Source organism: Puma concolor, chromosome D2, assembly GCF_028749965.1.
Source record: "Puma concolor isolate L17-30 chromosome D2, mPumCon1.1.hap2, whole genome shotgun sequence".
NCBI classification, from domain to species: domain Eukaryota; kingdom Metazoa; phylum Chordata; class Mammalia; order Carnivora; family Felidae; genus Puma; species Puma concolor.
In genome coordinates, this window is record NC_141677.1 from 21,374,171 (window position 1) to 21,399,972 (window position 25,802).

The following is a 25,802-nucleotide window of genomic DNA, read 5'->3' on the forward strand; positions in this document are numbered from 1 at the left end:
GAGATCCAGAAGGGAGATAAGATGGCTTAACTTTGTTGAGAAAAGATGCAAAGTGAAGTCAAACCATCAACTGGAGCTGGTCTACTTCAGCATAAGAATAACCTGGGGAATTTAAAAACAAATCCTTCAAGTCTCAGGCCAGTGCCATTATGATTTGGCCTGGGGTGGAGCTCTGTTATGGATAGATTTTTACATGTGTTTCAAATGAACAGCCAGGGTTAAGAACCACTGTGCAAAGAAACCTCATGAGCTTTGAAATCATAAGGTTTGAAATTTAGGCCTAACCTCATTACTTACTATGCAACCTTAGCAAGTTTTTTAAGCTTTCTGGCCCTTAGTTTCCTCATCTGCAAAGTAGGGATTATAAAACCTATTTCACTGGATCAGATAAGATCAAATGAGATAATATAACCCCTTTGTGAACTATAAAATACTGTGCAATAAGTGATGTGATACTGTTCTTAACATTAATTGTCCCAGTGAAGGCAGAGAGGCCATGGGGGGCCTCGTGTGTGGAATAGAAAAAAAAAGCCTGACTATAATGGGAAATAGTAAAAATAAAGATTGATTGAGCTTTGAGTATTTGGCAGAGAAGTTTTAACTTAAAGCAAAATTTTTGTATTAACTTGCCAGAGTGCTGAAAATATTCCTGTGCAATAGCTATGATTGAGTAGGTTTTTTTTTTTTTTAATTTGGTGCTAGGTGCTTTACCTGTGTTCTTTAGAATCCTCAAAATAACCCTATAAAATAGATCTTATTATCATCATTTTAAAAATCAGGACATACCCAAGGAAGCAAAATTAACCTATCCTCCCAGCATATATAGAGAACAGAACCAGGATCTGAACTCAGGTCTGTCTGGCTCTGACTCTGGGGTTCTTTGTGTATGTCAGGACACCAGAGTGGCAACCCAGTTTTGGTTTGGTCAACAGTCACTTTAACACCTTATTTTGTAAGTGAAATTGTCAGCTCTTAGAAGAGGGAAATGTATTTTAAGCCAAATAACACAGGCTAGGTGGAAATGAGGCCTGCAAGTGGACGCAGCCCGGGGTTTGGGGAGGTCAAAGTTCATAGGATGGAGATAATCTAGGAGGGTTCTCCTTCCCTCCCCCCATCAGGTAATCAATCTTCTAATTTTCCCCATCAGTTCTCATGAGTTTCACTAGCAAATAAAACAAAACAAAACGTAGTTTGGCAGCAGTTCAAAATGTTCCCCTTCCAGATTTTCTTGCAGTTTCCCAGGGGATTCACCAAGCTTGAAATACCTTCAGGACCCAATCAAATGAATGACCTGTCATAGAGTTTTAGAAACTATGGTCAGCAGTTGGGAAGATATTTTAGGACAAAACACTTTTTGAGATCCCCTGGAATGATACCCCTCAAATGTAATGAAAAACTGCAGTCTATTTCTATTAATAGTGTTTGAGAGAAGGAAAAAAAAGAAAAATGAGAAACACTTCAGGATTGAATAGTCAAGATTCAATGAAAGCAACGTTGTCAGCATCACAATTTAAGATTCAGTAGCCACAGGAGTTTGAATCCAGTGCCATGATCTAGACACAACTCTGATTTCTAAAATAAACTACTAATTATGACTCAGTGTTTGATGCTCTAGAGTGAAACTCTGCCACTCTCCACAGGCTGCTTTCTCCTACTCTGCTTCCAACTGCTTCTTGACTCTTTTTCTGTACTTTCCTCTACCTCTGCCTCCTGTTTCTGAGATTTCCTAACTTGTTTGCTCTCTGCTTATTCTCACTGTAAATCCAAATGCTCCAAAAGATGATTAGACTGATGTGAACTGTTACCATCTGGTATGAAATGCCTCTGCTGGACAGAGGTCTCAAGGCAGATCCCCTCAAAGGCCACAGACCATAGATAACTTTCTCTGGCTCGCATGTCAAGCCAGGTTAACTGGAATGCATGGTACAAAGTGAGTGACTTTTGGGTGAAGAACCACTAAAAAGTGATTATAAGAATGACAGGCACTTGGGGCCCCTGGGTGGCTCAGTTGGTTAAGCAATTAAGTGTCTGACTTCAGCTCAGGTCAGGATTTCATGGTTGGTGAGTTTGAGTCCCGCATCTGACTGTCTGCTGTCAGCACAGAGCCTGCTTCGGAGCCTGCTTCAGATCCTCTGTCCCTCTCTCTCTCTGTTCTCTCTCTCTCAAAAATCAATAAGCATTAAAAAAATATTGATAGGCACTTGCTGTGAACTGTTAAATACACACTCCATGTAGTCACAAACTTGCTCCACCTACTTCACATCTGATTCTGGTCAGATGTACTACTGAGCACAGCTGGGATCAGGGTGAGGCAAGAGAGGCCTGGATGCAGAATTTCAGGAGGCACTCATTCTCAGGGTTGTGCAAGGGCAGAGCTGGCACGTGACGGTGAATACCCCCTTAAATTTTGTACCTGAGCACTTCATTTGCCTCACACTAGTTCTGGCCACACTGCTGAGAGGCAGTTTCCTTTGTTTTGACTCCCTTTTACATTCTACTACTCGAATTTTCATGGTGTGTCTACCAGTAACACTATTATTTCCAGTATAAAAATTTGTAAGAGTTCATATACCCTGTCCATAGGGTTGCATGTTCTATGGAGAGGAGGTAGCATTTAGTAAGTGTTCCTAAAGGAATCCTTAAAAAAAAAAATTCAACTACCGGTTTCATTTTACCTTGATAAAGGTTAAGGGTTAATTAATGATAATAGACAGTTTGAGAATTTCAACATCAATTTTGTTTCCTCCTCTGTTGAGAGGGAGGTAACAAACAAGCTGCATAGTTATTTTCGGAGCTGAGCTCCAGTGAACTGCACAAACTTGAACTCTGTTTCAGAGGTGAAGAATGAAGTATCTTGTGGGCGGAGGTCAACTCTTCTTCACAGAACAGAAAAACAAAGATAGTTTTTTCCCCCCACAATGGATTGCTTAAAATATTTGAATCATGTGGTCTGCTGCTAGAATTATTTTCCTAAAAGCTATAAGCTGTTGGAAGTAACTGATGTGTCCCTACAGAGATAGACCATTACGTGATAGCTTAAGGGGCACATCTAAACCATAGTGGACTTGAAAGTAAACCAAATGGCAACTATAGGGCAAGCACTAAAGGTAAATGGCAATTTGCTTCCCTAGTCAATTAAATGTGGATCATAAAAGCTTTCTTTGGTAAAATAAAATAAGATCTGTAGTGAATGTACCAACCAGATCACCCTTTAGTTATTTGTTTCTCTAGCTGGCAAGGGTGTTAGGGGCTGGAGGTTCAGGACTATGTCCGTATTTTGTGAATTGCCCTCAGGCTGCTTAATGATACTTCGGCTAAGGTTGCTTGCTCCTCCAAAGGAGCAGCCTACGTTCAGTAACTGGCTGATACAGAAATCAAAAGCCTGAACCTCTTGCCTCTATTACAATCATCTCTACAGGATCATCCCACCTGCAGAGCATCCTGTAAGCTCACTGAAGGTATGGCAATTGCATCACAGTTTGACTCTCCTTCTGCCCAGTGCTTCTTACCTTATGCCCACACAGGTGTTTTTCCTGAAAGCATTCCTCAAAAAATCTCTCACATGAAAATCTCAGAATTTCAGTGTCTGTTTCCTGGGAATCCTGATCTATGACAACTGGAATCAGAAGTCATCCTAAGAAAGAAGACTCTAAAATGAGGTTTTGGAGCTGGAGAACACCCCAGGTGAAAAGCATTGAGAACTATTATTTTATACACCTCCCACTGATACATAGGAACTATATCTACTCTCCTTGAATTTGAATGAACTTGTGACTGCTTCACCAGATTATGGTGGAAGTGATCCTATGTCACTATAAGAATATGTCAAAGAAGTCCATGTGGTCTTTCTAGTCTTGTTTACTTTTTTTTAAACAATAAATTTTTATTGTATTTTACTTTATTACCATTTTAATCATTTAAAAAGTTTGTCTTAACGTTTATTTATTTTTGAGACAGAGAGAGACAGAGCATGAACAGGAGAGGGTCAGAGAGGGGGAGACACAGAATCTGAAGCAGGCTCCAGCCTCCAAGCTGTCAGCACAGAGCCTGATGTGGGGCTCGAACACAAACCATGAGATTATGACCTGAGCCAAAGTGGGACACTTAACTGACTGAGCCACCCAGGCGCACCTACCATTTTAATCATTTAAGTGTACACTTCAGTGACAGCCTTGTTTATTCTTGAAACTGTGTCACCATGTCAGAAAGTCAACTACCTTGAGGTTGGCATGCTATGAGGAAGCCTGTCATATGGAGGTGCCAGATGAACCCAGAGTTTGAGTTATTCTAGTTCAAGTGCTTAATATATGATAGAAAAAGCCTCCAGAGCAGGATATCTCAACCTCAGTACTATTCTCATTTGAAGCCATGTAATTCTTCATTATGGGAGGACTATCATGTACACTGTAGAATGTTTAGCAATATCTCTGGCCTCTACCACCTAGATACCAGTAGTACTGACTCTCTTCCCCCCAGTTGTGACAAACATGTCTCTGACATTTCTATGTTCCCTGGGGACAAAAATCACCCCCAGTTAGGAAGAACTCCTTCAAATAAACTCAGCTCTTGACCATTTTAGTAAGTCTAAGATATCTGAAGCTTCCCAGTTTATATACCAAACAGCATGAAGCAGAGAAAAACAATTCCTACCTACTGTGCCATGTCCAAATTCCTGCCCTATAGAATCTGTAAATATACTAAAATTATTGTTGTTTTACAGCAGTAATTTTGGGAGTGATTTTTTAATTCAGTATTAGATAACCAAAACAAGGGAATAGTAGTAATTATAATGACCATGGAATTGGATGACTTTAGCTTGACACAATCAATACATTAGAGAAGATAATGAACACTGAGAATATTTAATTACCAATTAAAAAGTGAGTGTGAAAGCAAGAGGTTATCCTTTGCAGCATGTAAAGAAACTCTCATCTCCAGAAAGCTGAGGATCAGGTTAAGTACGAAAGTAGTAGGACTATAGAAGAGGCTGAGTTCTCAAATTTGGCAAGTTTTCAATGCCAAAGACAGGGGTATATTTGGAGAAGTAGGACCCTGAGACATGGCAAGGGGAAATTTGGGTTGATAATTCCCAAAGTCTTGAATCTCCAGATTCTTCTTAACTCTCTGGGCCTGAAAAAAGTGTCCCAAGCCTCTCTGTTTAGTTCAGTTCTCTCCATTTGCTTGAAGATGATGTAGAATCCTTTGCCTTGACTTCACTTCCCTCCTTGGCCAACTGTGGAAGTTCTGGGACTGATAGGAGATGGGCTGAAGTGGAAGGAGATGCAGGTCCTAGCCAACAAACATCAGTAGTCCCTGGGAGAACATCCCTGGAACTGGATCCTGAGGCTGCTGGATCAAGCAGGAAAGAACATAAAGGTAGATAAAGGAGTACTTTTATGTAATAGGATTTAACACCCTGGAAAGTACCTTAGGAGAGGGTGCTAATGCTAATTTTAAGGATGGCTCTTAGGTTCTTGGAGGAAGACAACACTAGTTAAAAATGCCATATGTATCATGGCAAAAGGAGAAGGCATCAGTAAGTTAAGTGAACTACACCTGCTGGAGTAAGACATGACATGTAATTTAGGACAAGGCACCAGCCCACTATGTTCTGTGGGAGAGCCCAGAAAACTCTCTGTCAGAGACATCAGGAATATACCAATGAAAAGGGGATGGTGATCACAAAAAGCTTAATTATGACCTTTCTCTGTAGGTCATGGCTGAAAGTACAAGACACTATGTAGAACTAGCCCCCTCTGATAACAATGGAGTTGATAGGAGACTGGTTTCTGGAGACTGATTAGTACACCATTAGCTTCCATTCAGTGTCAGTGATAAAGAATTACTGTAAGGTTTAAATTAGAATAAAATATGTCAAACTGTTTCATAAACTGTAAAATGCTATTCATAAATATCCAGAATTTTTATCTATTAAGTTATAAGACTGAGTCATGTTAACTCTGTATTTCAGTAAAACAGCACAGTGCCTGGAGCCTAGGAGAGGCTCAATAAAGATTTGTTCATTAGATGATTATGAAAATTGCCCATTAATATGCCAAAAAGTCTCAGATATGTTGATGCCATAAAAAAGGTAAAATACTTCTATTTTATTACTAAGATGACCTGGCAACAGTCAATCCACATGCTGATCACTGTGAAGTTCACTCAATTTTATAAAAAATAAACATGCAATTTTTAATCTTTACCTTTGAAGACAGATTCTGTATTTGGAGACTATAGTTGGTAAGATTAGACTCACAGTAGAAATAACAAGAGAATAAGACAAGTGAGTATATTAAGTGTTCTGTAGTTCAGAAACGATGGGGGATCAATACAAGTTGAAATGGCCCTGAAGGCTTCCAGGTGGACGTGGGATTTGGGTTGGATTTAAATGAGAAGAGGGGACACTGGACAGAATGGGTGGAGGTGGGGTGGTGGTGAGGAAGAGGTCGAGGGTGAGAGGTCAACTAGAATGAAGGTCTAGAGGCAATGTTGAGACTAAAGAATTTATGGCCAGAGACAAAACATATTCTACCAGAAACTCTGGTAGAGTATATGTTGAAGAGTAGTGTAGGATGTGCTAAGGTAAGAAATGAGGAGTCATTGAAAATTTTTAAGCACTGGAGGTAGTCTTGTGCTGTTTCTAACTCAGTCATTTAACCCTGTCCCTACACAATTTTTTTTCAGGCACCTCCAGTCACCAAGACAAATCATTCAGTGCATTTATTTCTCTATATTTTTTCTTTATGTGTATGGTTTTTATGATAATGCTTAGTCTATATCATTTGGGGATAAAATTAATGTATTTTCTCTATATTTCTTCGGTAACTTGCAGTTCATGTATAAGAATGTGAAGGACATGGCTCTTAGCATCCATCTTTGACCTGCTTCACCAGATCCTTCTCACTGGCTGGGTACATTCCTATTTATAATGATCATTACTCTATAATTGCAGTGAGCTCTTTTTGATCTAGTTATTGTTCTTTCTTTCTAAGTATTTTTCACTAAACTTTTCTGGGGTAAAGCAGTAAAGTATTTATTGAAATTTAGAAGGGCCAATGTCTAAAACAATATTTAGAAATTATTTCATCATCCAAATTGGTTCCTTATCATATGTTAAAAACGTGTGCCCTATTAAATAAGTTCCTTGAGCTTTATTATTCCATAGAATATATAATCTATGAATAAGAATATTTCTTTAAAATGTATTGAAACTTAGTAGCTTTTGCTTAAAGGACAAAAATAAAGAGAAAAAAAGGAAGGAAAGAAAATAAGAAGGAAGGAATAGAGGAAGAGAAAAGGGAGGGAGAGAGGGAAAGAGAGGCAAAAGAGTCATTTCTGACATGGGATCTGTCAAGTCCCTGATACTTTTCCTCATGTGTATCTGTGTGTTCGTCATTATGCAGGAAGTCTGCATTTAGAAACGTTATCCTTTAATGGCTAGTTTTGCTCATGGAGTTTGGCTAAGAGAAAGCAGGCAGAAGATTTTTTCTTTTCAGGGTAGAATGGATTTCTCTTTGCACATTATTCCAGGCCTGAAGGGTAAATGACAGACACCAAAGTGTACACTTCTGTGCTCAAATATATCTCAAAAAACTTTAAAATACAGCTCTTTATTGTTTGAATACTGATTAAACTGAGAAAAAGATGGAATATGATGTAAAGAAATGCCATTAGAAAACATAAATTGGCATATTCTCTATTCTCAACCATTTGAAATTATTGATCATCTAAAACTGGTAGTCTCTGTGATCTAAGCTTAGATTGCTTTTTTAAAGGATTTTCTTCAATGGATGGGTTACAGAGTCCTTTCCAGCTCCTTGGTCACTTGCATTTTTTTTGTTGTTGTTTACTTAAATCTCCTATTTTGGACCCTGTCTATCTGTGTCACATTAATGTGTCATCCTACTGGTCTTCGGGAGGGAAATGCATTTTCATGAGTGGCCCATTTCTTTAACCTCTGAGTAAAATTTGCCATTTTGTAGTTTGCCACCTCAAATAATATGGCAGTCCACAGAGGCAGAGAATAAAGAAACATAGTGATAAAGGCCTTTAGACATCTATAGTTCACATCTTTTATTTATATTGTTAACTGAGAGACTAATATCTGAGATTCATACAGAGATGGGAGAACTCAGAGTTCTTAACTCCTGGGTTAATTGATTTTTCCTGTGTTTATATTCTCTACTTCCTAAACGTTTCTCTCATCAACTTGCTCTCAGTTGCTTCCCCGTCACACACAGACATCATCGCTGGGATGATTCTGTTAAAACATTCATCTTGGCACATTCTAATGTGGACTTAGCAAATATCAGTGGGTCAGATAAATTTCCATTGGAACATTTTCTGAAAAGGGCTTCCCTGGCCACCATAATTTAAATATACAATATTTATAAACAATATACAACAATATGTGAGGGGTTATATGTGGCCTTTTTTTTTTTATAATAGTCTAGTCACCAAAAACTCTTAATAGCTTTTTTATTCTAACGCTCTCAGATAAAAATATTTTATGGCCCTCTATTAACTAGTCTTCAGAAGTTTAATATTTTTCAGGTTACCAAAACTAAAGTGCTCTTTATTTTTATTATATTTATGTTAAAATTTTTTTAAAGTTTATTTATTTATTTTGAGAGAGAGAGAAAGAGAGAGCACACGTGCATGTGCACAGGGGAGGGGCAGAAAGAGAGGGAGAGAGAGAATCCCAAGCAGGCTTTGAGCTATCAGTGCAGAGCCCTGTGGGGGGGCTTTAACCCATGAACTGTGAGATCATGACCTGAACCAAAATCAGATCGTTAACCAACCATGGTTAGATGCGTAATCAACTGGGTCACCCAGGTGCCCCAAGTGTTCTTTTATTTAAACACTTGCCTATCCCTCACCACCCTTCCTTACTAAGCATAAAGTTTGGATTATTGATTTTGTACTATCAATCTCCTTCTGTAAAACTTTCTCTTATCTCACCTTTGAGCATTCTTTAGGGTTAATTAAATATATGGATCTTTAGAATTTTGGTGTTAGTGACAGAAGAAAGATAGCTTTTCATTAATTCCACTGTTCTGGAATAGCTCTTCTATGGTTGCCTTTCTTGTATACCAGAGATCTTCTTTTTCATTTTGACTTTTAGTCCTATTAACCTTGAATCACATTTGGCCAAGGTTAATGACGTCAACAATTCATTGAATTCCAAATTATACCTAGCAGCCAGATTGAAGGACCATTAACTAAAATAAACTGCCCTGAGGGTGTGGGCAGTAGAGGGGAAACATGGCAAAAAGCCACAATTCTATACCAGGTACAGATCCAAAGAGACTCCTTGATTGAAATTCTGTCAGGTTTTGCTACTTATACTAAAGACCATTTCATTAGGGGAGTAAAAAAGCTGAAGTACATATAAAGCCAAATTTTTAATGCTTTTCTGTTGTCTTAAAGTTTAACACCATGATGTTTTTCTGTAGATTTGGGGGTTTCTCTGAATTAAATTTTTATTAAACAGTTTCACAGGTGTTTCTATGATTATAAAAATAATATATTTTCCTTGTAAAATGCCCATAGTTTACTGAAAAGCAAACTGGTAATATTTTGATATATAGCCTTCAGACTTTTTCCATTCACATGCACACATATGCATATTATAAAAAAGTGAATCATACTGTAATGATGTTACTTTCACTTGATCATATTTCTATATCAAAACTATCAACTTCGTGAATGGTCTCATTGAATTGTGTTTTATGGATATGGCCCAATATCATTAACTTGTACTTCTATTTAAGTAGCTTCTAATTTGAAGCTGTTATAAACAACATTGTGTGACCATCCTGTTCATTCATCTTTGCCCATTTGTCTGATGCTTCCTTAGGATTAATTTCTGCGTGTTGAATTTCTAGATCAAAGGGAATATATTTTTTAAGATTTGGAATGTATACTGCCAAACTACCTTCCAGAAAATCTGTGCCAATTTGGATTTCTGGCAGCAAAAGAGGTCCCTTTTCCTCACAGTGCACTCCACACTTAGAAATGAGAGTTAGTCTTCCTTCTACATTTGCTAACCTGAAAGGTGAAAAGGGAGTTTTGCTATTTCAGTTTGCTCAAATATTGGCAAGATTGAACATCTTTTCATGAATGTTTTGAGTTAGGTGTAACTAGAAAGCAAAGAAAAAATTAAGTGCAAATTGTGTCTAAAGTTGATTTCACTGAACTAAGTATAAGGGTGAATGCATTGCTTGAGGGTTATTAAATGAACTGAAATTAGGTGAAATTTTTCATTGCTGAGCCTCTTAGTAATAGGTGATATTTATTGAGTGCTTGTTTTATGCCAGGAATTTTTCCACTTTTGTTGTGAATTTAGCCTTCACAACAGTGCTATATTGTAGGCATGCTAATTTATTCATTTCATCTGTGAGGAGACTGACACACAAGGTTAGCAACTTACCTAAGTAAGTGGCAGAGCCAAAATTTGAACCCAGGTCCTGCCTATAAAACTCATGCTCTTAAGCTCTATGTCACTCTGGTGTTTACATGCATATATACCCAAGATATCTTGGTGAAAGATTGTTAATAGTATTTTCCTCCACACTATATGTTATTAATAAATTTTTTATTATTAAAATAAAGTCAATAAAATAAATTTCTTCTTAGAATTTTTTCAGAAGATATTTTAAATTCTCTTTAATTTTAAATCTGATGTATATATTTATATATAAAAAACTAAAATTATATATATATATATATATATATATATATATATATATTATATCTACATGGCAAAAATCTGTGGTCTGCATTTGGGGCTGAATACCAAAAGCTTCAGAAATACAGATTTAAACTTTCATAAATATACATACTGTAGGCTAAATATTGAAGCCTTTGCTGGAAAAAAAAGCTCTTTATTTTTTTTGCTGACTTCTGCCCACTAATGAACTAGTTTTCTCTTTTCATAAATACCTGAATTTTCAAACTGAACTGCTATTTCTTTAGATTTGGACTTCATACCCAGAGCTATAAGATTGGGTGTGAATACATAAGACAAATTTAAGCTTAAAAATTATTTAAATGCATAAGCAAATGTGTGTGTGGTTGGTGATACGTAAGTAATGAAAAGGCTGCTACCATGAATGACAGGAAAAGTCAGGATGAAAAATTACTTGATATTGGCTTATGGTAATGAGGATTGGAAAATGAAAAACATGGTTTTGATGTAGAAGACCAATCATCCAACAAATGCCAGAAGATGCTAATAATTTACTCTAAACCAGTACAAAATAAGAGCTCTAATTTCCAATGGGCAAAGACCTGCTTTCTTGATGGAGCCTTACTGTTCATGTCACTCAGGCCTCACTGAGTGTATTAAGTACACTTCCTACACTCATGGAAATCAATCTTTTCTTTGGATTTAGGAGGCTTTGATCTCAGTTTTTGTCTGGCCTTGCTGGGGTTACAAATCACTGTAAGTACAAGGGGACTGTAGTTTATTTGTGCCAGTGATGCTTCATTTTCTGTTTGCTTTGCAGATCTGAGGAAGGCAGCAAGTGATACCAAACACTGGGATATGTCACTTAGAGTGTCTCCATTACACATCATAACACCCTCATTTACATATGAGGACATTCAGGTTGAGGAGATGAGGTCCTTGTATTCAAGGGGCAGAAAGATTGCTTGGGAGACTGGCAGGCACTTCCTCTGTGACACTCCTCTCATCCAATTTCTGCTTTTTTTTTGAGAGAAAAAAATTTATTTATTTATTTATTTATTTATTTATTTATTTATTTATTTTGATTTGTGGCTAAATACTCTTTATTTTTTACATTTTTAAAGAGTTTTTATTTAAATTCTAGTTAGTTAACATGTAGGATATTATTGGTTTCAGGAGTAGAGCCCAGCAATGCGTCACTTACATATAATACCCAGTGTTCATCACAAGTGCCCTCCTTAATACCCATCACCCATAAAACACATCACCCGCCCACCTCCCCTCCAGCAACCCTCAGTTTGTTCTCTATAGTTAAGGGTCTCTTGGGGTTTGCCTCCCTCTCTTTTTTTTATCCCATTCCCTCATGTTCATGTTTTGTTTCTTAAATTCCACATATGAATGAAATCATATGGTATTTCTCTTTCAGTTAGCATAATAAACTCTAGCTCCATCCAAATTCCTGTAACTTCTTAGATACTTAATGTTAAAAATCTTGGCCACAAGAATATGATAAAAATAACTACAGCAAAAAAAAAAAAAAAAGACAACTCTATTGATACTCTTAAAGATACTGTAGTTATCATACTGAGCTCACAGGAGGTGAATAAGATGCAAGCACTATCATTTTAAAAATTCATGTTTTACCAGATGTACATCTCAGTTAATTATGAGCTTTATACAAATTGTCTTCCTAATTCCAATTACTTCTCTCTTCTTCACCCCACACAGCTACTTGAAATGTGAAAATTTATGTGGTTATTTCTTGCTGTCTCTCTTCATTACTCCAGAATTCCCCTTTCAGTGTTAATAATACAAAATAGTTTATTTGGTTCTTTTCTTTTATTATTGCAATGAGATGGGCATGTAGAAGTTGTGAGTGTTAGCCTCAACATGGTCTCTTTTTCCCAGAGGACTAATAGCAACAATAATAACAAACAGTTATATATACAGTGCTCCTCTGGGTCCTAAGTGCTTTATTTATAATTCAGAATTCCTCTTTATTGCAGTTAGTGAGCTCCAAATAATTCAATATGCCAGAAAAGCATTATTGAAGACTTATTATTAGCTGGCTAGGAATTCCATGGGACAATTCTAATCCACCCTTGTTCTGGCTGTGGATTGATGCCATCTGGAGCAATAATTCTTGTCCTGAAATCCTGAATGATACTTCTAGAGCAGCACGAGTGATTCCATGAATCCCCTAATTAGCTGACACCTATTTCTTCACCTCAGTCCTGGGATATGGCCGGTAGAATTCTGGAGGCATGGACTGGGCAGAGATGGGAGTGAAGTAGGTTATGTGTGAATCTGCATTATCATGAAGTAGTCATTCGTGGAACTGTTTTCTGTATTAACTTACTAAAATTTTAAGGCAAGTACTATTCTTGTTATCCCCGTTTTTCAGATAAGGAAACTGAGGCATTGGAGGCTGAAAAATTTACCCACATAGCTAGTAAGTGAAAAAGCTGGGATTCTAGGCAGGCAGTTTGACTCCACTCAACTGCCTCTTTTATCTTTGTCTACCCTATGATTCCAAAGGGAAGACTATGTAATTACCTAGTGAATTATTATCCAGGACCCATCCTCCAGTATTCTTCAAGCGTTTTGCTAATGGCAAAGGGATTTATTATTGATGTAGGCAACAAAAGAAGATGATTATGTCTCTGAGAGAAAAAAGAGAAGAGGGAGAAATGGCCACCTTTCTGATACTAATAGCAGAATGAAGCTTTGGGAGGGCTAGCATTGGTGAGGACTGACTCAGGAAGTCTGTAAACGTCAGTCTGCAGTTTGTGAAGAGTCATGATCCTGCCATTGGTTAGACCAGAGTCCCCAGAGTCAGATCCATCAATATTCCTGCAGCATGACAAACCCAGCAAAGTTCCAGAATGCTAACCAGTAATTATTACTATGCTAGGGTTATTCTTGTTTTCTTTATTTGCCTAGAAAATATAAATGAAATTATGTTGCCATTTCTTTTATTCTTTATGTCTTCTTACTGTTAGGTTCTTTCTCTCTGCTCTTTCCCTGCTGTTAGCGAGATGAAAAAGGCTGCATATTCCAAGGCTTTCTGTTGACCTTTGAGACTTAAGAATATCCCACAAGGGAAAGAAAGTATCTCTGAAATAAATGAGAATTCATGAAATATCTCAGACTTGTGGAGGAAACAAACGACTCTCGGTTCTCTTCAACCCACAGCACACAGCAGGTAGAAAAGCAGCAATTTGAGATTTCAGTGAGTCTGGGAGTCTCACAAGATAATGCTGAGGGTTGGCAAAGATACTAGTGAAGTATTAGTGCTGTAAGTTTAAAATGTTCATACTTCTTCGGGCTTGAAAAAATAAGTCAGCCATAAGCTTATTAAATTCAGGCCCTCAACAGAATTTCTTTTTAATTTATCAATTTGGGGGATTTCCCTTGTTTTGGTTAGGCAAAAAGACATCACCAATTGCATACACTCATAAAGGGTTCTAGTGAAATAAAATGTTATGCTATAATGGAGAGGCAGCATAATGTAGTTCATCAGCTTGGAAGGAACACACATTTGTTTAAATTACAGACTGAACAATTAATAATCTTATTTTATTGGAAGAGTCATTTAATGACATCATTGTTCCTGAATTATCTAACTTATTTTCCTTCTACTCTTACCTGGCACACTTAGGTTTAAATCTAATGTTAAATATGTAGTTCTCATGATGGTCTATGAGGATCTACACATCTCGCCTTATTCCTGATTAATTTCCTTTTCCCTATACCCTGCCCTAGCCGTGTTGGCTTCCTTGTTCTTTACATACACCAAGCACAGATCCCCCTTGGGGCTGTGGACTTGCTGTTTCCTTTGCTTGAAATTATTCACTCACTGGCTCCTTCACTGTATTCATTTCTCTTCTTAATGTTAACTCTTAAGAGTAGACTTCCCTACACTAGTTATCTTAAAAAGTACCCCTGTCATTCTCAATTCCCTTACTTTTATTTATTTTCCTTCTCAGCTTTTATCTATATCTAAAGCTGTATTGGTTTATATGGTTGTCATTCTCCTCCACTACAATATAAACTTCACATGGGCATATTTCTAGTCTCCTTTGTTCGCCACTCTATGCCAACTGTATGGAACAGGACCTGGTACATAAAAGGCATGTAACTATTATTTATCAGACGTGTCTTGGTTTCCCTCTTTATAAAGTGAAGATAAGAAAAAACCTCCTTGCAGTGTTTTCGTAAAGATTATAAATAGTATATTAAATGGAATCTCAAAGTTCTCTAGCACCTTGAAACAAAATCCGTGCCTCATCCTTTTCATTCAGACCACTCGTGTACTGTAGTGGACTTCCAGCTGATAATGAATGTCACACTTTGCCTGAGTTCTATTTTTGAAGCCTTTATTTATTTATTTATTTTTTTAAATTTTTTTTTTTCAACGTTAATTTATTTTTGGGACCGAGAGAGACAGAGCATGAACGGGGGAAGGGCAGAGAGAGAGGGAGACACAGAATCGGAAACAGGCTCCAGGCTCCGAGCCATCAGCCCAGAGCCTGACGCGGGGCTCGAACTCACGGACCGCGAGATCGTGACTTGGCTGAAGTCCGACGCTTAACCGACTGCGCCACCCAGGCGCCCCATATTTTTGAAGCCTTTAAAGGACAGAAGTAACCCTCCCACCCGAATCCCTCAAATTGTGACTCTCAGGGATTGATGCATGAATACTCCAGCTCCCTCACCCCTCAGGATGGTTCTGAGGCTTGCATTTTGCACCCTTCCCAGAGTTTCTCCACAGGATCAAGCTCTAACGAATTACAGTGGTAACTAGCTTGATGGCGGATCCTTTATCAGCTGCTTTCTCTTTCCTTTACAATTACTCTGCTCCCCTACTGTGATTTCCAAATAAAATAAAATAATTTTACTGAGTCATTGTCTAAGGATGTGCTTCTGGGGGAACTCAAACTGAGATATTTAGAAAATGGTAGTTATTAATGTATAATAACTTCTAATATACCAGGTAGAAGTCAGACCTCTTAATATAAAAATCTGCATAAATGTGTGCCACTCTACAGAGCTTAATATTATTAAAAATAATAGTGTATTTATCTGATAGTTAGCTCATTCTCAAATATTTTGCTTTGCAGTTCTTACACCTGTATTGTATACTTATTTTCTTATGCTCCTTCCATAATGATTAAGCATGTTTGATTATTTATATCCAAAATATCCATTTGATTGTTATGTGGTTCTCAAACCTGGACCCATTTCAAAATAATCCCTATCTTTGGGGGATCAGGTATTGATACTTTAAACAATGTCCCCAGTGGTCTCCTGTGCAACTAATATAGTCAACTCTGGTAAGTCTTCCATAATTTCCCCCTTTTTTTCATAGTATCAATACTTTTCTTTTTTTCTTCAGAGTTTTCTGCAGTTTTATATGATCACGGAACTTTATTTTTATCTTAAAAGCCTCTTTTCTCTGTTTTGTTAGCATTTGTTTGTGGATTATCAGTTTTAAATTAAGTGATTTTTAAATATTACTTGAGTCATTTAAATCTTTAAGCACTAAGATTTTGTAACTCAATAAACTATTCATTTCAAAGTGTGTGAAATATATTTAATTTATCCATGTTAATCTTCATTTCAAAAATATTAAGCATTCATACAATGTGGTATTCACATAAGGATAGAAATATAGATCAATAGAAAAGAATAGAGAGTCTAGAAAGAAATCAATATGATATTTGACAGAGGAATTCTGGTTCAAGATAGTGACCTAAGAAGATCCTGAACTCACCTTCTCATACAGACACACTCAATCTGCAACTATATATGAAATAATTTCCTCTTAAAAAAGCCTAAAGCTTGGCTAAGTGATGACTACACATTAATAAACAAGAAAAAAAAAAAACACATTAAAGCAGGTAAGAGAGGCTGGGACACAATCTTGCAATAAACTTGACGAAGGTGCCAGGCAATGCAAGGAAGAAAGGAGAGTCGTTTCAAAAAATGGGATGTAACATGGGGGGTGGGAGGGAGGGGAGGGTGGGTGATGGGTATTGAGGAGGGCACCTTTTGGGATGAGCACTGGGTGTTGTATGGAAACCAATTTGACAATAAATTTCATATATTAAAAAAAAATGGGATGTAATATATATATTTCTGGCTCATAACTTGTACCAAACACAAAATATAACAAAAATGAACCATAACCCTAAATTTAAGAACTCAAACTCTAACACTTCAAAGAGAAAACAGTGGAGAAATTTTTGTGACCTTAGTTTAGGCAAAAATTCATAGATATACATTAAAAGTCTAATCTCCTAGAAAAAATTAGTAAATTGTACTGTATCAAAATTCAAAACTTCTACTTTTCAAAAGACACCATTAGAACAATGAAAAGATAACCACATACTTGGAGAGGATATTTGCAAAACATATAGAAGATAGAGGAATTATCCAGAATATAAAGAATATTTATAACTGAATAATAATAAGGCAAATAACCCAATAGAAGAATTGAGAAAAAAAGTTCAGAAACCAGTTCTCATAAGTGGACACTGCTTACCTTCACGTATTATCAGTATCATCATTTCTAAATTAACCTTTGTGGTTTTCATGTGGCCACTGGATGCATTTATGTTCATTTGGTTAGCATGATCACATAAAAATCATATTGAGCTGAATATTAGGCAATGATACTTAAGCAGTTTGCAAGTAAAGATATTTATTGAAAGGGAAGTAAATGTATAGATAAAGGTGAATCTTGTGGAGATTCTCACTTATCACTGCTTTTCTAAAGGGCCAATTGCAATTATGTTCTAAAGAACAGGTAATGTGTCTCCCACTCCAATCAAAATATAGTAAGTTGTTCATGGTTGGTCATGATAGAATGTAGTAAGTTATGCTCACTGCAACTAGAATGACTAGAAAAAGCTGGACAAGGAATAAAAAACATATTTTACAAAATATCAGAGAGATGTGGAAATCTAAGGGACTACTTTGGACTAAAATTCCAGAGATGGGGAGAATAATTTACAGATGAATAGACAATTAGCTACCAGTTTTTCCCTGGAACAGTTATCTATTTTAGGTGTAGGCTGATAAATGCAGCTTGACCCAGGCATAAGGCTGATACTGAAGAATGGTGAAACCAGTAAATATTTTAAAATTGGAGATTTCAGAAACCCCAACTACTTGGTCATTTTTTTTTTCAAAAGACATTTGCTGAAATCTGAAGTTGCATGGGGGTTAGGAGCTAAGGGAAAAAACAAAACAAAGCAAACCCATAACCCTGATAGGCAAAATTAAATTTCTCAAAGATCAACCAGGGAAATCTTGAAATTAAAATAAGCTAGAAATGAAATCCCTAGAGAAAGTAGTGACTGGATTGACACTAAAGGTCTATATCCTCTTTTTACCTGGAGACACCTCTGAGGGGAGGGAGAGGGAGGACTGAAACCCAGATTGGGCTCTGGCATAGGCTGCCGTTGGTGGACACTGGTGGAGATTTTGGCATTCATGCAAGAGTAGTGAATTGAAATGATTCAAACACCTGACTGGTTTCCCTCTCAAGCATTTGACACATTTGAAGCTATGTCAGGAGGCTAAAGAGCTAAACTGAAAAATTCTGAATAGGAGAACTACTGAAGTCTTACAGAGTCAAGAAGACAAAGACTAGGGCTCCTGGATGGCTCAGTCAGTTAAGTGTCTGACTCTTGGTTTTGGCTCAGGTCACAATCCCAGGGTTGTGGGATCGAGCCCCATCAGGCTCTGCACTGACAGCATGGAGCTTGCTTGGGATCTCTTTCTCCATCTCTCTCTGCCCCTTCCCTTATGCACCCTCTTTCTCTCTCATGATAAATAAATTAATTAAAAAAAGGAAATCTTATGAATAGTCTGGAACTATAAAATATAATAACAAAAATTAAGAACTGAATGGGTGAATTTAATAGCTGGTTAGAAAAAGAAGAACCCAGCATCAATGAATAAAATAGGGTCTAATGTACATGTAATTGGAGTCCCAGAACAAGGAGAAGACAGTGTAATGGTAGCAGTATTCTTAGGTGTTTTATCCAAGAATCCCCCTAACCAGATAAAAATCATCATGTCACAGATTTAAAAATCTTAGCAAATGTCTAAGGAGAGTTTTAAAAAGCAACATAGACACATCATTATCAAACTCCTGAAAAAACAAAGGTAAAGGGAAATTTTTAAAACTTACCAGAACTTAAAAGACAAATTAACTTCAAGGGCCGATAAGCTGAATATCAGCCAATTTCAAACAGAAATAATGAAGAGCAGAAGAAAATGGGGAAAGGGTCTCTAAAGTCCTGAAAGAAATTTAACTGCCAACCTGGAATACTTTGCAAAAATATCCTTCAAAATGGAAGTGAAGTAGACATGTTCAGATAAATATATATTGTTAATATGGTTACATTAAAAAAAAGTGGGAGGGTTTCCAAAAGAAGGAAAATGAACACAGACAGAAACATGGAAATGGAAGAAAAACAGAAAAATACCAAAAAAGTAAATATTCAGGAAATAGAAATAAATATCGACTAAGTAAATTAATTATAATGTTGCTATAGTTCAAAGTAAAATTAGAGCTAAATGCGTGAGAACAATAATGAAACATTTGATAATGGGGGATTCAAGGAGTGGAAATGTTCCAAAGTTGAATTGAGAAAGTTATAATTACTTTAGCAGGTATAATAAATCAGGAATGGATGCTATAAGTTCTATGATGGAGGGAGGTGGGTGGGAGATAGGTTAGATGGGTGATGAGATTAAGGAGGGCTCTTGTGATGAGCACTGGGTATAGTATGTAAGTGATGAATCACTGAATTCTACTCCTGAAACCAATATATATGCACTGCATATTAGCTGTATATATTAACAATATATATGCACTGTGTATTAACTGTACACTAACTAACTAAAATTTAAATAAAAAAGAGTTAACCACACACACAAAAAAAGAATGCATACTATAATCTCTAAGGTAGCCATTAAAAGAATAACGAAATAATGTTTTAGTACATATCTAATATTAAAAGGAGAAACTGCAATAATAAAAAAAAATGACTGATCCAAAAGGACAGAAGGAACAAAAGAAATATGAAACGTGTGAGAAACAGAAACACATGGAAAAATTGTAGCTATAAAATCAGTTATATCAGCAATTACATGAAATGTAATTGTATTAATACTTCATGTGAATCATGAAGAATAATTGGATTAAAAACATAAAACCAAACTATATGCTTCTTATGAACCAAACAGTTAACTGAATAACATTACAGAAAAGTCAAAAGTGAAAGGATAGGCTTGAAGGTCTAGAGATCACAAAGAGTGTTACTTCCATTCTTATAATAAGAACAGAAAAAGCTGAACAATTTGCAAGTTCACAACTTCTTTGAACTCATCTGAGTGCTACAGTTGCAGGGTTGAAAACTAACCTGAAATATGGACCAAGATGGAACCTAAGAGCTTGCTTACTAGGGGAGATGCAGGCAGACACCAGTAAGAAGTATTCAGCTACAAGAGTTAATGAATTGGCAAAAGTGAGTGTGGGCCAGAGGAAGAATTGGAAGACCTTGAAATCCATGGGAGAAGGGAATCTCTACAAATCACAGTCACTCACAGGAAGACTAGGGAGTGTCCTGAGAAGAATCCATGGTGTAGGCCAGGCAGAGAAGAGCACCTTCTGTGGGAAGGGCACAAAACTCTACCTAGATGTTTCTCTATGGAACAAAGCCTTACTGTATACAGTTTTTGTTGCCTCTAGGATAACTGTAAAAACTCCTTGCAGTTGGGGGAGGGAAACAGAAAAAAATACCTTCTACCCCTGAGGGAGGAGCAAGAATATATTCTGAGCCCTGAAAAGCTGGGCTGGAAGATAGGCAAGAGAATTTTAAAGGGTGTACTCCCCAAATCCAGGGAAATAGTACCTATTCAAGACTGAAGTTTAAACAGAATGTCAGAGAATGCCACCTCTGCCCTGCTTCCTCCACAAAGCTAACAAGCATTGAGTAAAAGACAGTGGAGTATTGCAGACAGAACAGACCCTCTGTGTAGTACAGTGTAAAGGGAAGACCTAAAGCTGAAGGTGGAGCAGACGAGAAGCAACCACTGGTCAACCAGCCTCCAATCTAAACTTCATGTTATCACTAGAGGAATTTGAGCCCTGCATGCTCTCAGAGTAAGAAAGCAACAAAAAATCTCAAGCTCAAGATGATGCTTTGATTAATATGAACTCCCATACTAAAGGCCTAGCATAAGGAAAGGTGTGCCCTTTTCTAAGCTCAAAACCTATTTACCCCTAATGTTCTACACAAATCACACACACACACACACACACACACACACACACACTCCCAAGAGACAAAATAATCAACAGAATCAGATGTGGCTATTATAGAGATGTTGGAATTATCTAACAGAGAATTTAAAATAAGTGTAGTTTCTATAGAAAAGGTTCAGTGGAAGCATTGGACAATGTGTAATGTTATATGGATAATTTCATAAGACAAGGAAACTATTAGAAAAAAATCAAAATGGGAATGATAGAAGTGAAAAACACAATAATAGAGATGAAGATTGCCTTCTATGGACTCATCAGTAGACTTGGCACAGCCAAGGAATGAATCAGTAAACTTGAAGATATGTTAATAAAAATAACCCAAACTGAAACAAAAGAGTAATAATTGTAAGAAGAACAAACAAACAAACAAACCAGAGCATCCCCAAACTGTGGGATAATATCAAATTGTTTATATGAATTATTGGACTGTCAGAAGGAGAAAAGAGAAAAATGCACAGATGAAATATTCGAAGAAAAAAATAATTGAGGATTATTCAAAATTAATGACAGACACCAAACCACAGATTCAAGAAGTTCAGAGAACATCAAGAAAGATAAATATCAGTCACACAAACAAGAGCACACACTTAAGCATATCACAACCAAACAGTTGAAAACAAAAGATTAGAAAATTTGAAGTTAAAAGAGACATTATATACAATTGTAAACCTGTAGGCAAAAATAGAAAAAAAAATCAAAACCATATTTCATATCTTGCACAAAAACCAAATCAAAATGTTTTATAGAAATAAATGTAACATAAAACTAAAACTTCTAGAAGAAAACTTAGGTAAAAATATCTGTGACTTTGGGTTAGCCAAAGAATTTTGAGATATCAAAAACAAGATCCATTAAAGAAAATATTTATAAGTTGGATATTATCTAATTTGAAAACTTTTGGTCTGTGAAAGGCATGGTTAAATACAGGAGAAGGTAAGCTTGAGATTGGGGAAAAAAATTGAAAATCAGACTTCTGACAAAGCTTTTGTGTCCAGAAAATATAAATAATTCACAAAACTCCACAATAAGGCAACAAACAACTGATTTTTTTTTTCTTTTTTAGCTTTCTTGGTGATTTAAACTTATAGCCAAGTTTGGAAACCTCTGCTCTATGGCATCCTCTCTCACTTTTCTGAGAAACAACTCTTCTGTCTTAGACTATTTGGTTTTGAAACACGAATCTAAACCCCAGACTCACTCATTCCTATTCCTATGAATTTGTCGGGGGTGGCATTCTGGTGTGTATATTGGCAGCCTACAGGCAGTTGGGCTGATGTTTTACATTTGGTCCTCCTGTCACTTCTGTTTATTCTGTTCTTTCTTGGCACCTGTAAATTTAAATGTGACTTTAGATTTCAGGCAGGCACATCTTTTGAAAAGAAAAATATAGAATGTAAAATACCTGACATTTATTTTGAAAGATTATTAAATGAAAATGCAACTGAAATTGTTCATGTGACTTATACATTGGTGAAGTCAATATACCTCTGAGTACCTCTCCAGGAGTGACTTGAGCATGGCCTCTTTTCATTCAGGCAAATCCACTAATGGTGCATGAGTTGCAGTAAACTAATATTTGTAATATTTATTTTCATGATTTGCTCATGGAATTCTAAGGACAATTTTCCATTATAATGGTAACATTTGAATTTTAGTGGGTATGAAAATCATCTAGGGAAGGAATTTAAAAAATGTAGATTCTTGATCCCCCATCCCTACAGATAGATTGAATATAGTTAGCATTGAGGTGAATTCCAAAAACGTGTATTTAATTTTAATTTTTTTTGAGAGAGAGAGAAAACAAAATCAGTGAGGAAGGGAGGGACAGAGAGAGAGGAAGAGAATCCGAAGCAGGCTCTACACCTGATGCAGGGCTTGATCTCACCACGTGAGATCATGATCTGAGACAAAATCAAGAGTCTGACATTTAACTAACTGAGCCACCCAGGCACCCCCAAACCTGTATTTTTAAATAAATAACTTTCCATGCTTCTAATGCAGCTGGAGCCAAAGAACACTCCTTAAAAGTCCTAAGAAGGTAATCTCTGAGAATTTTTTGTTTATGTGTGTCCTGTAACAGAGTTGGCACAGCCATTGAATTTCACCAAGGCAGACATTCTGAGGCAAAATAGGGCTTGGTAAAATAAAGGGGGAGAAAAATCTAGCTTTGAAAATAAGCTTCCCTTTTACTGCCTTTTTAAAGTAAATGACAACTTTTTGAAATAACTCACTGGAGAGTTATTATGGGCCAAGTATGATAACAATCATTAATATTCTGGCCACAAAGGCAATTCATTTGGTAAATGTTAGGCTCTTTGAAGCATACAGTACCTTATGTAATTGCATTTTGCAACAAGGCTGTGACAGTGGACCCCTGGGTGGCCATGTGGATCTCTCCCTTGAAGTGCTGGATGGAAACTTTGCTGTGTGGTCCTGAAGTGGAGCTCTTTGAGTTTCCATACTTCCTCCCATCCCATTTTCTGAGTTATCAGAATCAAAAGGAAATAATTTTTTTCTCTTTTTCTCTTACGGTCCTGACTAAATGTGAAAATATTCTGGTTGTTTATAAGGGTGGTGTAAAAAAAAAAAAAAACGGTTTAGTTCCTCATATGTATGTAACAATTATTCTGAAACCGGCAAGGGGAAATGTGAAGGCAATTTGATTATCACCACAGTACTGTATTTCTTTTTGCTTTCCCCCCTAGATTTTAGCCTTTTCTTTAGTGAGGAATCTTATATCTACCCCTCAAATACTTTCCCCATCAAATGCATTTTCTTTTTTACTTCATTTGCCATTAGCTTTTGCTAAGTACAACTGGGAACGACATATGGTCTTGGATAATAGAAGAAAAATTAAATGTATTAAAAAGCTGTCTTATGCCTTTTCTAAGAGAGTGAGGCTCATTGTCATGCATGAGTATATTGGTTGATTTCTAATGGAAGTCACAGCGGTATGATTCTAGAAAATCCTATTGTCAGTTTGCAGAGCTCAAGCAAGCCTCACAGTTGCCACTGCTCAGGCATCCCATCCTTTGCATTTATTAAATTGTATTTCTCTTTAGAGATAACACTTGTAACAAGCCAGGGGAAAGTAAGTCTTACTGCAGCTTAATTTGAGAAAATTGATTAAGATAAAGTTAAGATTATGACTATCTTAGAGAAAAATGAAAAAGCTCATTATGAAAAGAATGGACTGCTTGCTGTTATTCTGATAGGGAGCAATTTAATGAGCAAATTTATGAACTGTTGAAGCCAAATTTTTGGCATTTGCATTTGGCTTGGTGGTTCCCAAACAAAAATATTAACCTACATTAGGAGGAAGTTAGCAGATATTGACATAGAAAAATCTGGAAAATACACAAGTTATAAAAGAAAGTTAATATTATTACTAACATTTTAATGCGTGTGTTTTTGGCCTGTTTTCTATGTGTGTATGTATATATTTTTGGCATTGTATTTTATACACTGTTCTGTATACTGCTTTTTTTCCCACCAAGTGTTAGATTTGCCTATGCTATTAACATTTTTCACAGACATAAATTGAATGTTTATATAATGTTACCTTTATGCACTATAATTTCATTAACCATATTTTATAATTGGACCTTTATCTATAATACTGTAATAATCTTGATCCATCATAGAAGGCCTAAAATATTAGCCATATGTCCAACAAATAAATTAAATGGCAGATGGAGGATTCTGGATCTCCCTGTGTGCAGTAACTAGCTCACTTACTGAAAGAATTTAAAATGGTGAACAGGACTGTAGGCCTTAAGAACTGCTTATTTGGGGGAATGTCTTTCTGTTACATTTGGGCAACCCCAAATGTTATCTGTTGTTTCAGAGTTGCTTCTATGTTTGAAATCAGTGGATTAGAGTCACGGGTTTTTCTGTAGGAGGAGAGAAGGGAGGGGAGAAAGTTTATACCTCCAAATATACAAAATTGTGGGATTTCATTGTAAAGTCTCTGGGCTGGGCATTGAGGAGATCTGGTCTCAGTAACTTCTCTGATTAGGTAGGAAAAGGGAGCAATGGCTTATGGTGACAAACATGGAAGTCTGTGAAGTGATTCAGGTTTGACATAGAGATATTTTTGGGGATAGATGATAAAGCCAACTTTTTACCAGATAAAACTTGAATCTTCTCACCCTAAGGTTTTTAGCTGACTATGTTAAAGGTTAATTTGGAGTTGGGAAGAGGACTCACCTAGACTCCCAAACTGAAAGTTTGAGTAAAGTGTCATGAATAATCAAAATCATAAATAAATGAGTGAACAAATGAATGTCTCTGATTTTCTAGTTCTCTGACACAAACTGGGTGTCTACTATTTCTATTAAATTTTGACACTAACTCCTGGAGTTAGCATCAAACCCTATAGGTTAATGGTTCAGTTTCACAAGTTTGCCTCCCACCTCAGATGGCAGTTGCAATGAAGTGCCCAGGCTATCCGCACTTCTGTCTGATTTGGCTACTAATTTGAGGAATCCCACAATCCCCTCTTTAGATTTGACAATTTGCTGGAATGAAAATCCTATATTTAATATTACACTTTATTATAAAGGATAAAAATAAATAGCCAGATGAGCAGGTACATAAGGTAAGTTCCAAAAGGTGTCTGAACACAGGAGCCTCAGTCTCCGTGGAACTGGGATCTACCACCTTGATACCTCGATGTGTTCATCAACTTGGAAGTATTGCCAGGTGAACTGGGGAGATCCCAGGCCTTGGGGCTTTGCCCAGCCTGTCCCAAAATGTTACCGA